We start from the raw sequence: 14,403 nt of genomic DNA on the forward strand, positions 1-14,403 counted from the left end.
GAAAAGCACTGGAGGATGGATTTCATTGTTAGGTGAAGGGAAAAATAAAGTCAGGGAAAGCAGCAGCCAAACTAGAGGTGTCCTCCAGGGTAAATCTGGGGTCAAAGGACACAGTCATCAAATTCTAACATTCAGACTTAGCAGTTCAGCTAACCCATTCCAGGCATGTCCAGAGAAGTGTTATTTTCAGTGAGGCTGCAGGAAAAAACACCAGAACTCATAATAGGGCTTCTTCATTAAAGTGCTGGGTAGTTTTAGCAAGCAAAGGCGAAGAAACAGCTGTAATTCTTTAAAACACACCAGGGAGAAGCTCTACAGCAGAGTGTGGTCTGTGTCTAGTACTGCTGCATCCCCTCCCCGATGGAGTCTATCAGGATACCAGATAAACAAAGTGAGTCTGAATATAATTCATGATTTGTGAAATGCATTGGGAATCTCTTGGAATGAGCAGTGGTTATTTTCCTAATTAATTAGTGCTGTTTTGAACAGTTTTGGTTGTATGTTTAACTTTTTTGCTTGAAGTGGTTTTTAACTTTTGAGCAGAATGTTCTTTTGAAATGTTATTCTCCTTTTCAATGTAAATACTGGCATGATATTTTTAGGAAGTGGTTTTGAATGCATCATCTTCTGCTCTGCAATCTTGGATGCTTCACTGACTCAAGTTTTGGAAGGGCTGAGCATCCACACTTTCCTCTTTAAGCTGTAGAGATGAGCGAAGTCCAACCACCATCAGACAGAGCAACCAAGAAAACAATATTCCAAAATTCAGTAAAAGTTTTGTGGATACTTGTGGATTAGCTTCTTTTACAAAAATTATCTCTTTATTAAGTATAATAGTTTTTGTATAGCTAAACTAAAAGACAAGACTTATCTGTCAAGGCAAAAGAGACAGCCTACTGCAATCAAATATAGCAAGATATGCAGTAGTAATAAATCTGAAAATTGTAGTCCTTAAATCTGAATGCAAGTAAAGTAGATACAAGAAACTGATGAGAGCAGAGTAGAAAATGGAAGTGCAGTGAGTATTACAGGGGTTTGATTTTTTTTCATATGAAAGCAGAATTGCAGTGTTGATAAAGTTTTTATATGTATTCAATTTGGAAAAAAATAATCTCATTCATCATGGAAGTAATCACATTAATCCCTGTTTTGCTTGGTTAATTCTCCATGTAGCAGTGCATGGGCCTTGTTTAAGTCTCGTGACGAGTAATTCCTGCCGCTGGCAGTTTCCTCACTGCACAGCCTGTGAGAAAAGACTTACCATGATCAAAATGCATCTTGAAGGACAAAAGCTGCACAGTTCCTTCAGTTTCTGTCTCTCAAAACCTTCTTCTGCAGACTTGCTAAGTATTTAGAAGAGGAAGGCTGTATGAGGTACATGACATGTAGTGTTTTCCAATGTGCTGAGTAATGTAACTGTTTTTTCCAGTTTGGAATTTTCCCCTTCTTTCCTTTTCTGCGTTATTTCCTGAATTCCATCTACAAATAATCAGATTTTTGAAACTATGTAAGGAGGGTCTTCAGCACACAGAATTCAGGAAATAACAATTGTAATGATAGCCTCATTTTAGCGTGTGTTTTGATAATATGTGCTTTATAATTGGAGTCTAACACTGCAGTCAGTACTATCTTATGAATGCATATTGAAAGGAAATCTCAAATAATTTAATGCAGGTCTTTTAGCTAAATGATTTCCATATGTCTTTAATCGAGGCATGTGTATGATTTATATCATACACATGGTCTCTCTGAATGAGACCTGTGTTTCATTAGAGTAGTCACTGTAGAACGATGAGGTTACTTTCTCATTTTGTGTGATTTCAAAATTAACCCTGCTGTGGGCAGGGGCTTGAACTGCAGGATGGCCACAAATCCCTTTTAATCTACTTATTGTAGGATTCTATAGACAGCTCTGACCCACTGGTTTTTGTTACAGAGCACCATATGGAAAAATGCCATTTGCTTCAAGTGATTTGCCATATGGATAGGAAAGACAGTGAAAGACTAAGGAGAAAAGATGTAACACAATAAGTTGTCCAACAGACTAAGAGAGTTCAATAAATAAGATATCAATTCCCTGACTTTTTTTTTTTTTATTTTTTTCCCAACTCTTCCTCATGAGATGATCCTTAGATGACAGCACTGATATCAGCAGAGTGTGTTCTGGAGCATGTCTTGTAGGAACAACTGTGCAGGATGTTTTATTGTGTTGTGGAAATAATAACTTATTTTCCTTCCCTCATAGACCATAATGTGATTTTGAATGTAACACCTGGCTTCTTTAAATATGTACACATCTGTTTCTTAGTCTTAGAACAAAATCAAGGTAAAACAATCGTATTCTTATGCTTAAGTGAGCTGGTAGGACCAAAGCCAGTTCTCAGGGGATCTGTGAACTGGCTTATAGCTGCTGTAAATCATGTTGTGCCTCTGCCCAGATTACCTAAGATATTATATCCTCAGCATATCTGTATGCTCAAGACCCTCATGGGTTTTACAAAGGCCTTTGGTGTGGAGTCTCCCCTAACTGCATCACAAGTTCCAGTAGTTGCAAGACCTTTTCCTCAAGAAATGTGCCTTGAATTGTACTTACTAATAAAAACTGGATTTCCACCTCATTCCATTTTATCTTCTATACAAAGCCAATACAAGGACAGTGGGTAAATTGGAATTGCAATAATATGCCTGCAATTGCCAGACAAACAAACCTAAGAGTACATTTTCTCTAAACTTTTTGAACTTGGATTGCACTCGCTACTTAATGGGACATAATCTGTAATGTCTTGGTCCAGCGTTTGGGCTTTCAGATAATGAAGCTTACAAGGCTTAATACAAATACAAACATAATGAATGTGCACTTTTGCTTTTATTAAAGCACTTTTACTTGGAGATTTAACTACCGCTCCTCAATGGTTTGTATGCAAACTGTGTCACTGAGCAAAAATGACTGAAACTGAGAGAGACAATGTCCATTCTGTATTCTGTCCCCAAGGTTAATTGAGTGTGCTATCAATAACGTGCAGAATAGTGGGGGGACATCAACAATGGAATACTTTGAGAGGCTGCCTTGTATTCGTTCCATGGAAATCTTTAAGTAGGTGGTTCACTGCTAATGATATTTGACAAATGTATAAATTCCAGCTTCAGCTGACACCTGCTCATGCTCTTAGGTGCTCCTTGTCACCCACATGCACACAGCTCACACACCTTCCCTTCAAGTATACACAGACCAGCTCGTTCAGATTTGTATTTGCCAAAGAAAACACAACACACATCACTTGAAGTATGCTCATGGGACCTCTATTCCTCTCTTCAGGCATACTGCCAATGAACATCTTTCCTTTATATTCAGCTCCCTAGAGATAACACAGGTTCAAACATAACTTTTGCTGAGATGCGTTCAGGCTTGCTTGTAGAATGCCTGCTGCTGTACGAAGGTAGAAGAGGCACCTCACATGATGCTGTGTTCACCCAAATATGTATGTAACCTCTCATTCTCACATATGTGCAGTCTGCTGTGTTCCATGCATGTGTTGTAGCAAATAATTTAAATCTTTCTTCTCATCCTGCTTAATATGCAAATATGGATAGCACATCAAGATTGGAAATAAATGTAGCAGAATGACTTCAGTCAACCTGAAATGTCGAATGACTCATTCACACCCTTTGCACAGTGTTCCCTTTTTGCCACATGTAGTCTATTGAGTAGTTTGAAGGCTGTGTGCCTCCCTGCTGCAGAGCAGAAATTGATTATTCGCTCACTGAAGGACTGGGGCCATGATTATTTTTGCACAATGTACAAGGGTTATGCAGAGAGGTTCCAATGAACCTCCTTGCCATGATGATGCCCATGCTGTGGGAAGGGGAAATGTAGGATGTCAGACTTGGTCTGCCTATAAAGAATATTTTGTGCTTAATTAAGTTTCAGTCTAAATGTTAGTTCAGTAACCAATATTCTTACACTATGATATGACCCGATTTATTTCCAGATAATAAGAACCCATTCCAATCTGATATAATTTAGTTTTGGATTAAGATAAACAAGAATTACTAGATCCTAATTCAGAGTAAAAATGTCTACATGTTAAATCATTCAGGAACTGCTGCTGCACTTTAATTTCAGAGGTATCATAATTCAAGTGAACTAAAAAATGCATTGACAAACACGAAATATGTTCTACACTTCTACTAAAATGGTACAATCACTGTGCAGAGAAAACCCCAGGAATAGTAACAAGCTGGCATTCACACATCTTATAATGAGAAGAAAAGTTGGATTGGCTGTTGCAGTTGCATCTTTTTATGTATGAATTATTGTAATTGATTTCTTTTAAAACCCTCTCAGAACCATTCCCAGATGCAGATGCAAATGGCCTAACTTTAATTTATAGAAAGATTTTGTAGCACTTGAACCTTGTAAAAGAGGATCTGTGTTAAATGCAAGTTGAGCTGTGAAGACCATTAAGCAGAAAAAATATAGTTAATACAACAAAGAGGCTCCAAAGGTAAATATTCAAGTGGAGCCATTATGCAGTGAAGGTATCACAGCTGTGCTCATTATACCACAAGACAGATTAGGATTTCAGTTTCTCTGTCCTTACCTAAATGTGAGGCTTTGTATGTGCATCAGTTTGTCAGTTCTTCTCAGAACTAAGGCGGCTGAGCTGCAGTTATGTGTAACATGTCCAGGATAAGAGGACCATGAAAACCAAATAATTAGATTCCCCATGTTTGTGTTCACAATATCATAGCTAAACGTATGTTGAGCTAAACTTTCATATTTCATTCTTTCATAAAAGCACAAGAAGAGAGGAAAAACATAGAAAGGAAATGAGGCAATGCAAACTTCACCCCACAAATTTTGCAGCCAGATGAAATTTTGTACAAAAATGGGTTTATGTTTAAATGGACAAAGAAACTTTACTTTTTCTTACTGACCTAACTGTAGTTTCTGCAGTTATAGTTTTGTGAAAAATCATATCTGTTGCAACACAATCATACAATTTAATTTTAGTACTAGACTTTCAGATTCACACACAGTTATCTGTGATGGCAGAACTAATCTTACACACACACATACACAAGGGAAAAAAAAAAAAGGCAGTTTAATCACTGATCTTGCTCTTCTTCCCATTTTACATAAATTTTTATCAGCTGGTCTTATCGAAGAAACATGCAGTAGCTGAAACATAGTATTTTGTACCCAGCTGTATACACTGGCAGATTTTCATAGCATTTTGTTCCCATATCCTACCCAAATGTATTGCTCCAATGTAGACTCCAAGATTAAAAACTATTTTTACTAGATTGGATTAATGCCTTAATGTAATTAATTCTCTGGGCTGTGCTCTGCCCAGAAATAAAGACATTAGATCTTTTGCATCTTCCATCTTTCACATAGAAAAGAGGAATTTCATAAATGCTGTGGAAATGAGCCAATGACATAAAGAGAACTTGCTCCTATTTTAGTACAAATATTTACAGATTTTTCCCTAGATTTCCATTTCACATTGCAAAGTGCCTGATTGCTCCTAGACAAAGGGAATTTAACATTCATGTGCACATCCAGTGTGTATGCATATGCAGATCTGCATGAACACCAGAATTCTTCACCTCTTAGTTACAGTGCAAGAGCTCCGATTTATAGAACAGCATGCTGGAAACTACATTTTTTGGAATCCTCTCTCTGACAGTCGCAGTTGTAAGTAATTAAATCTTGAGTATTATTTCCCATATTTTGAAACCCAAATACAAGGAAAGCACCTTGCAATATCTGTATCTAATTGTAGGTGGGCTTTATTGCCTGTGTTTGGTTGTTTTTAATCAAATCTCATAGTGTCAGATTCTTGTTACTGTTTTTACTCTTTTGCTTTGGAAGTGACTTTTGAAAAGTCCTCCCTGATAGTATAAATGTGTGAAATATATCATCACTCTTCATCCCAGTCTCTTCTATGATCAATTTGAGAAATATAATTCTCTGTCTGACTTGCAGCTAGCAGAATTCCTCAGAGCTGGTCTCAGCTTGTGTGATTCAGAGAAGCTTTGAAGGCACTTCAAATTATACCAATGAGCAGTTTTAGGATAAGTAGTCACAGGATTTGACAGAGCCCAGGCATGGCTTGATGCCCACTTGATCCCTCTTGACTGCAGTCTCTTACTGGAAGTAGATCTCAGAGGATGAAGATTGTAAAGGGCTGCACACACATAAAAGTAGGTGTATGTACATGTGCATAGATACCTGAACAAATTCAGAGGTGTACATTTTGCTCTTTTTCTGCCCTGTATCCATTTATACTTCAATGAACCTTCAACATTAGTGCAAATATTGTTGCATGCAGACAGTTCACTGGTATATTGATATGGTGCCTTGATCATAGTGGTCTGTTGCAGCCCTAAATTTTATTAATTCATTAAGTACAAGCTCCACCTGTACACAGAGGCTGATCCCTTGCTTGCATACACACAAGCACAGGGTTGGTTTTCTGATAACCACACACTTGCAGTGCACCACATATCAGTCAGTGCTGAAGTTTACCAAGAAAAGATGAGAAAAATTGAGAGGCAGTTAGCAAGATAAGGTATGAGGAGATTTAAAAGAAAGTAGCATAGAAGGAAGTGGCTACATTTTTCATGCTTTAGTTGTTTGTCTGGAGGGCTTGAGAAGGAGCTGCTTGACAGTTGTTCTAAAAGAAACGATTCAAAGCAACTTCCCATCAGGCAGCATTCCTCAAGTGTCTGCTCTTAAGGAGCAGTCGGGGAAAATTCATTCTGTAGGAAGCAGTTAATGGGGCTGCATTACCGACCCCTTATTGCTCTGTCTGATAGAGAGACAGCAGGTTCACTTTGGCAGCTCCAGAGCCCTGATCAGTTCAGATTAGTGGCCCATCATCTGTCTGGCTTAATCAGGCATGTTTAGATATATTAATCATGATTAGAGGGTGTAGTGCAGGGAGGGGGAAAGAAGAAAGAGTGAGATTACTTTTCTCTAGCTTCAAATGGAAGCTTTGCAAATCCCACAGAGTCAAAAGGTGCTCATCAAAGGAAAATTTAAATCCTGGAAAGGAGTGTCTTGTTGAACACTCCAGCACTGGATTCAAATCACTGAAGAAGAATCTCTTTCTTTCTTCCCCTTCTTTTCTCCATCTGCTGTCTTTACATGCAGCAAAGAAGAAAATCAGTATCTCATGCAACCCACATTGATTTGGCTTGATACCCTGTGCTTAGCTTATCTGTAGCTCAAATTTTAAGTGTTATTTCAAAATTAGCCATCATCATAATAGCCAAGACTTCTGAATCCTGTGTTCTTGTCATATTTATCTTTCAGGGATGCACAGGGTACTATTGAAACTAAGTCCCAATTCTAGGACTTACTTTGGTACTTGTTAGTGTCCAGAAGGGATGGTAATAAATTGTAAAGGCTAGGAAGTTGTTCTTTCTTTGATCAGTAGCAGTGCTCCTGAGGTAAGATTATAATGCTGTAAAGAAAAATTAGCACATTATATATTAGTACTAAATGGTGAGATGTGCCAAATTTGCTGCTGTTGTAACTTAGTATAGTCCACAGATGATGAGGAAGATCAACTGATTAACACTTAAGAGTCTCTGAAAGACACCAGCAAAGAGAAGAAAGTTTTGGCTCCCAAGAGACCAGCAAGGCAAAGAAAGTTTTCTTAGACATCCCTCCATGGTGAGGAAGTTCAGAAACTAGTCCTGCTGGTGGAAGGCTCCAGAGCAGAGGTGAGGTTACAGAATCTGTGGTCTTTTGCCCTGAGTAACTGGCCCTTTTTTGCTTTTAAATGAGATAAATGTAGCACAGGCTTGGAAAATGTGCTGTTATGAGGAACATATTCTGTTCATCTGTTCTATGGCCACCAGAACAAGAGGTCTTTGGGCTTGGAGATTCATCCAGGTTTCCAAGTGAAAAGTACAAATTGCTGTGTGTTGAACAGAGACCTCCTTGATAGTGGGCTGGATCTTCTTTGGTCCCAACAGCCAATCCTTGAAACCCAGTTCATGGGCCTAAGCTGGAAACTCTGACATGGAACACTATAGAACACAGCAGGCATGCTTTGGCTGTGTGCACTCAGAGCAGCTGGCAACACAGAAGCTGTAAGGCAGTTCTTCCTGTCTGAGCTCTTGGGCAGCCATGTAGCAGTTGAAGAAAATCTGTGGAAATCCAGAAGAATTATTTGGTAGTGGAGAAAAATAAGTCAAACTTCCCTTTCTCTGTTGTAATCTACTCCTTCCTACTCTGGTACTTCAGTCAGCTCTGTGACAGTTCAACCCTTGTGGTCTTGTACTTGCTGTCAAAATTATAATCTTGGGACATCACAAGACTGGTTCAGTGTAATCACCATATAAATGCAGGAGGTAGAGAACCTGACTGGTTAGAATAAAGAAGCTGCTAGAAAGACACTAATAATTCAGTGGTAGGAATTGTGGAGTATGGGACGTAGAAGAAAAAGTTGGCATGTTTGAAAGGATTTGATGAAAATATTAAATATCAACAAGTTTGCCAGTACTTCTTTAGAATAGGAAAGTAGAGGATCTTAGCCATAAGCTTTCATAGAAAAATCTCTCAGAAGTGCAGAGATGCTCCTCAGCTGAAATGTAGGGGATATCTTTGGAGATCAATTTGCAGAAGGATGGGAAGCGTATGAACTAAGTAGCAAATTAACACTGATGTTCAGGATTAAAACCACATCTCCTTGCAATTAATGGTGCTACATGGATGGGACCAGGCAGTTAAATCATACACTCTCCTGGTGGATAAACAACCATAGAATTAGAAGAGAACTCTTACAGGTAAAGCTTATTCCTGTAAGAGAATTGGCTTCACACCTTTAATTGAAATAATTGTATCACTTGGGAAAACACAGTAGGCTGTAGTCACATCAGCTAAACTGAAGGTTGTTTGTGAGGGTGATGGCGACAAGATCAGCACTAGAGCAGCAATAGCTTTGCAACTGATGCTGATGATCAAGCTTTTTGAAAAAAGGGGACATGATCAAAGAGGACTGTTGCAGGTGAGCAACAAGACACAGAGATTTCAGGACAATTTTTGCTAACAGGAAGCACAGTAAATTGGGAAAGAGCTCTTCCCAGATCAGTGCATGGAGCTCTGCAGGGAAGCTTTTATAGCACTGCCACTTCTGTGCACTCAGTCCTGAAAAAAATAACTGCCTGCTAATGACCTGTCACTGTGGACAGCCTGAGCAGCTGTTTGCAGAGAGCAAAGCTGTGAGAGGATGAATTGCTCTGTGTGCAGCATATCTGAATGTGGGAACAGGAATAGATGGGAGCCTGGGAAAGACTAGACAGCTTCCATTCATAATGTTCAGCTTTATGTGGATTTACAGTCCTGATGCTCTCAATTCCACAGATGCTGGGTTATCACTTACAATTACTTACAACAATTGAAATCTCCCTTGTTTCCACACTTTGACTTCTGTTTCCCTTGTTGATGGTGTTACTTTCTGGAGGCGAACTAAGAACATAGGGAAGTAGTTTATCTTGAGAGTAACAAAACTTGGCCATTTAATTCTTCATGTATTATCAACTCAATTCAGAGTAGACAAAATATTTGATGTACATGTTTTGTTGGAAATTACCTTTTTTTTTTTTTTTCTTTTACCCCTGTTTTTTCTCTGGCCGTCCAAATGCTTCCCAGATAGAAACTAAAGTGAATAAAATGTCTTGGAAAAAGATTCTTCTCTTGAAAATTTGAGGCCAGCAAGAAATCACTAAGACTTTTGTGAGACAGAATGTTCTTAGGCAGTTTTCAGGCACATTTGCAGATGCATCTGTTTTTGGCCACTCACCTAAGTGCAAAAGCAGGTATAAAATTGTCTGCATCAAGCTTTTTGAATCCAGGTCTTCTCAGGCTGTACAATAGTTATGGTTTGACCATCCTGTCTGGATTGTGTCAGTAGTAGATAATGACAGAGAATTATGCAGCAAGGAGTTGTGGAATAACCTGTCTGCTGGGTTGGGTTTAACCCAGTTTTCTAACAGATGCACGGAGTCTGATGTCCTTCCCATTAGGTTTGTTTCCATTACTTATGGCTGAAGTATCTGGATATTTCTTCATATTTTTCACATAGCTGTGATTAATGTATTCTGCCAGGTGAGGAGGTTAATGTGTTACCGTAACTGTGACAGAGGAGGAACATAAAGTAATGGAGAAGAAAGAAAAGAGAGTTATTTCCTATTCTATCCTATTTCCTAGTCTTTCTCAGTGTTGGGAGCGTGCCAGTATTGAGTGCTTTGTTTATAGTATAGAAAGCCATATCTCTTATGGCTTGACATTTAATAGATTTAATATTATAATGCAATAGTTCTGGATACATAAGAGGAATTCATGCAGTGTTTTGTGACATTGTCAGGCAGCAAGCATGAGTGACAAGTCACCAGCAGCGTTCCTGCTGGGGGGCCCATTAGATCACATCATGGTAGAAAATAGAGAAATTAGGTCATTCCAGTGTGTAACGTAATGCAATCTGTCATGCCATTCACAGACCACAAAAAAGCACAAAGCTTAAACCTAAGAAGACTGTAAGGATTGGTGTCCCACCTTCCTGTACAGAAAGTTATATTTCTCACATACTGATAGCCACATGGAAAACTTTTCACAACATGGCAAGAGTTAACTGCTGTACTCTTCCTTTAGCCCCCTGCCTGCTGAACCTGTATATTTTTTCAGCCATTATATTCAAGATTATCCCATTCAGAGGGAATTTTCATTGTATCTAGCCCCAACTGGTCTGAGTGCTTCATAATTTTCACACTACCCCTGTTTTAATTTACAGATATTACAGTGAGATTACTACCTCCCTAGAAGGCCGTGTGTGTAGGGATTACCAGCTACCAGCCTTCTGCTGGACCAGTCCTCTTAGACTAGCACATTATGGTGGTTTTTGGTGAAGAGCCACAGCTCCTAAGAATTAATTGGGTCAGGTTAAAGTTACTCACAATCCATGGTGCTGTACCCAGCAACAGCTGTTTGGGGAAGGAGAGTGAGAACAGAACAAGTTCATGCCACAGCTTCTTTCCCTAGGGCTCACAGATTCTGACACTCTTGGAATGAAACTCCTAGTGCTTATGTTATCAGAAATGATGGATAAAACTTCCTGTTTGCCTTTTCCATGATTCTCATTATTTCCAACATTGTTTTGTATTTATTCCTCTGACAACTTTTTTTAAGGGTGAAGCATCTCGGTCTTCAATTTGGCCCTTTCTTATCCAGAACCTTCCCATTCCTTTCGTCATCTTTAGTTGCTTTCTATCTGCTATTTCTAATGCTACTATCTCTGTGTTTGAGATGGAGGGACAAGAACTGGATGCTGTATTCAAATGACAAATATTCAAGCAGACACCCCAGAGACATGCACAGTGACATCATGTTGTCTTCTGGCTTGTTTTCTATCACTTTCCAGAAGCTTCCCAAGCTGTCTTTGTGACTTCCACTCAGCTGACACTTTGGTAGAACTCAAATAGCATCTCAAAGGTGTCTTTCCTGAGTGGTAATTGCTAATTTAAGATCATTGCTGTGTTCACGTAGTTATGTTTGTTTTGTCCCAAGTCAATTGCTTCTGCAGCCATCAGCACTGAAATTCACCTTCCATTTCAACAGTATTTTTAAAACCATCTGCAAGGCTTTGTGATGAGATTTAATTTGTATTACCCTGAATTTTTTTCTCATCAGTAAGTTTTGTCACTTCATGTTTTCCAGATCATTTATGAATATTTTGATCAGCACATTAAAATTGTCTCCTAACTTTTAATCAGTTCTTAATCCTCTATAGGACCTTCCCTCCTATTCTTTGAGAGCTTAGGAGGCTTTTTAAAGAGTCTTTGATGAAAGACTTCATCAAAAATTATGTAGAAATGCAAGTTTTATATGATCACCTGTATCTACATTTTCATCAGCTCCTTCAAAGAACTCAGACTGTGCCATGACTTCCTTCTACAAAAGTTATGTGAGGAGGAATTGGTATGTTTCTTCTCTCTTAGGGCCAGTAATTCATTTCATCATTCATCTTTTAACCCATTTCAGGCACACAGAAGTCAGAACTGAACCTTTCATCCCCTCAAAACACATCTCAAACATTGGCATTGTGTTTGCTGCTTTTTTCCTGGTACCGAGGCTTAGTTAAATCTAGCATTTTATGCCACAGTTTAATTGCTCAATCTTTATTATTTCATGCGCAGTTAGGATTTCAATCAAGATTTATAAAATATGAAATCTTTGAATTTACTCTTGTTCATTTGCTGGTTTTTCCTAAAATCTTTTATTCCAGTTCTTCATCTTGAAATAGTTCTCCTGGCTTTCCTCTGCAAAGAAAACTCCAGTGTGTGGACCTCCTTATATCCCTATGGAAGAGGCATGGATGCAGAGAATTCATTTCGCTTTTGTGCTTTATCCTTATCTTCTTTGAACATTCTTTTTACATTTCAATCATCTGTCAGCCCTACAGACACATTCTGGCAGGCTTCCTGTTTCTGTTGTCTTTGAAAATTATTTTATTACATGTTTTCATGTCTTTAACTACTTGTTCCTCAAGATGTGCTTTTCAACAGACTTACGGTTTCTCAGTTAACTTAGCAGATCTGTGTTCATTTCTGTTTTCCTTATTTGGGTAGAACTTGCACTTTTTTGAGGGACCCTCCTTTCTTCATCTGTTAAACCACCCTGGGCTGAAGCAGCAGCCACGGCCTGGTCCTTTTGAACTGGCACCACCATTTTAAACATGCAGGGTACCAAGTATTTCTGCCATTAGAGACTGGAAGCTGTCCATGCCCCGGTTGGGTTCCTCCATCCCTCATGCCCACTCCTGACTGTCCCCGCACACGCGGGCCAGCGCCGATGTGTGACACGGGCGCTCAGGGAGGGGCCTGAGCTCTGGGGCAGCACATCTCCTGCTCTGAGCGAAGCGCCGGCACGGAGGAGAGCTGCTCGAGGTACGGTCTGGGCACGGCTCCGACACTCAGGTGGGGGGAGCTGGCTAAGACACAGTAAAGGGAGGAAGGGAGGTTTTGGAAGGAAAGGTGAAGTACTGCGCAGTAGGGGCAGAGCATGGGATCCCAAGGCCATTTTATCAGTTTTCACAACAGCGCAGTGCTTTTGCAGGACAAATCCCTCTGCCTCTGCCAAATCTGACCAGCTGGGATCTGAGGGAGGAGGTGGGCAACCAGAAGGTGTTTCCCCACCACCCCTGTCCCCCCTCACCAACCCTTCCAGCACAGCAAAGATTTGGTATTTTATACTGTCACGGTATCATGCTGTGATACCATACCTAGTCCTCTCTTTGAGCCTGAGGTTGCACCAGCTTCCCATGTTGCTGCACAACTCTACTCTGACGTGATGGGAAGTAGCACAGAAGACCTGGGTTCCCTAGGGAAATTAAGCACCATCCTAGTTTGGGGTATTTCTTACCAACTGCTGTTGGTTATAGAGTCCTGAAAGTTTGTTTGTTCTGTGAATCCAGTTCCTAGGAGGTTTCTTTTGTTTGCACATAGGCTCAGCCAAAATGCTGTGCATTGCTCTGCGTGGCAAAATAGCCAAGACTTAAATGTATAATTTCTGAGTGTTTTAGTGACTTGTTCTTCCTTGTAAATTTTACCCTCTTATCACTGACAGTCAGTGAAGCTGCACCGTTAACTCAGTAGCAAGAGGTTTGTGTTTTTGGAGCTAAGTATCCCCATGCAACTTGTATGTGGCTTGGCTGGTGAAAACAAAGCTGTTATCTGCAACAGCTCTTCTAGATTATAGGTCCCTTCTCCATTGTTTCTGCTGAAATGTCATCTGGAGTTTCTGTACAGATGCTCAGGGTAGAATCCTGTCCCCAGCTGCTCATCAGTCCAACATGTTGTTCTTGTAGAGCCGAACAAAGACACGGTAGCTTGTGCTGTATATCTTGGTGCAAAACCTCACTGGATAAAGTTTCAGACTGGAGATGTGTGCAATTTTTTATGCTAGTGGCATAAAAATAGAACTTTTTTGCATATGGTTCCATTAAGTGAGTGCAGTGTTGAAATTTTGCTCTCCTTGTGATGTAAGTAGGTGAAATTGGGAAAGGCTGAGGCTGGACAACCCCCAAATGATGAACTCTTCATAGGTGGTGACGTTCCCTGGCATTGTTACTGCTGAATTTGGAACCAACATGGTGTAGGGTAGCGGTGTTAAACTCTTTGGGACTCTGCTCTCAGGCTGTATTGCTTGCTGACATGTTTTAGGCCTTGGCACTTTCCATCAACAGAGACACTGAAGTTCTTGCTCAGGGAATGGCATTCTGCCAAACTAAAATGCCTACCCTGTGCTCTGAAAGCCATGTTGCTTTTCACTTTTCATTTTGTGAAACTTCTGTTGCACTGGTCCCACAGAGCTGCTGTAGCCTTATGCCT

General features: G+C 39.8%; 1 protein-coding gene across 2 annotated transcripts in view; it reads left to right on the top strand.

Annotated features, from left to right (window-relative positions):
* GRAP2 (GRB2 related adaptor protein 2) overlaps positions 1-14,403 on the top strand; it is a 97,956-nt gene that overhangs the window by 66,524 nt on the left and 17,029 nt on the right. Inside the window, exon 1 of one of the 2 annotated variants that reach the window (XM_021554035.3) lies at positions 12,863-12,960. The exons of the other annotated variant lie outside the window; for it this stretch is intronic. The gene's annotated coding sequence lies outside the window, so the exon portion shown is untranslated. Of the gene's footprint in view, positions 1-12,862; positions 12,961-14,403 lie in introns of those variants that run through there. 2 annotated transcript variants of the gene reach the window in all.

The sequence above is a fragment of the Lonchura striata genome, chromosome 5 (genome assembly GCF_046129695.1).
Source record: "Lonchura striata isolate bLonStr1 chromosome 5, bLonStr1.mat, whole genome shotgun sequence".
Lineage (NCBI taxonomy): Eukaryota > Metazoa > Chordata > Aves > Passeriformes > Estrildidae > Lonchura > Lonchura striata.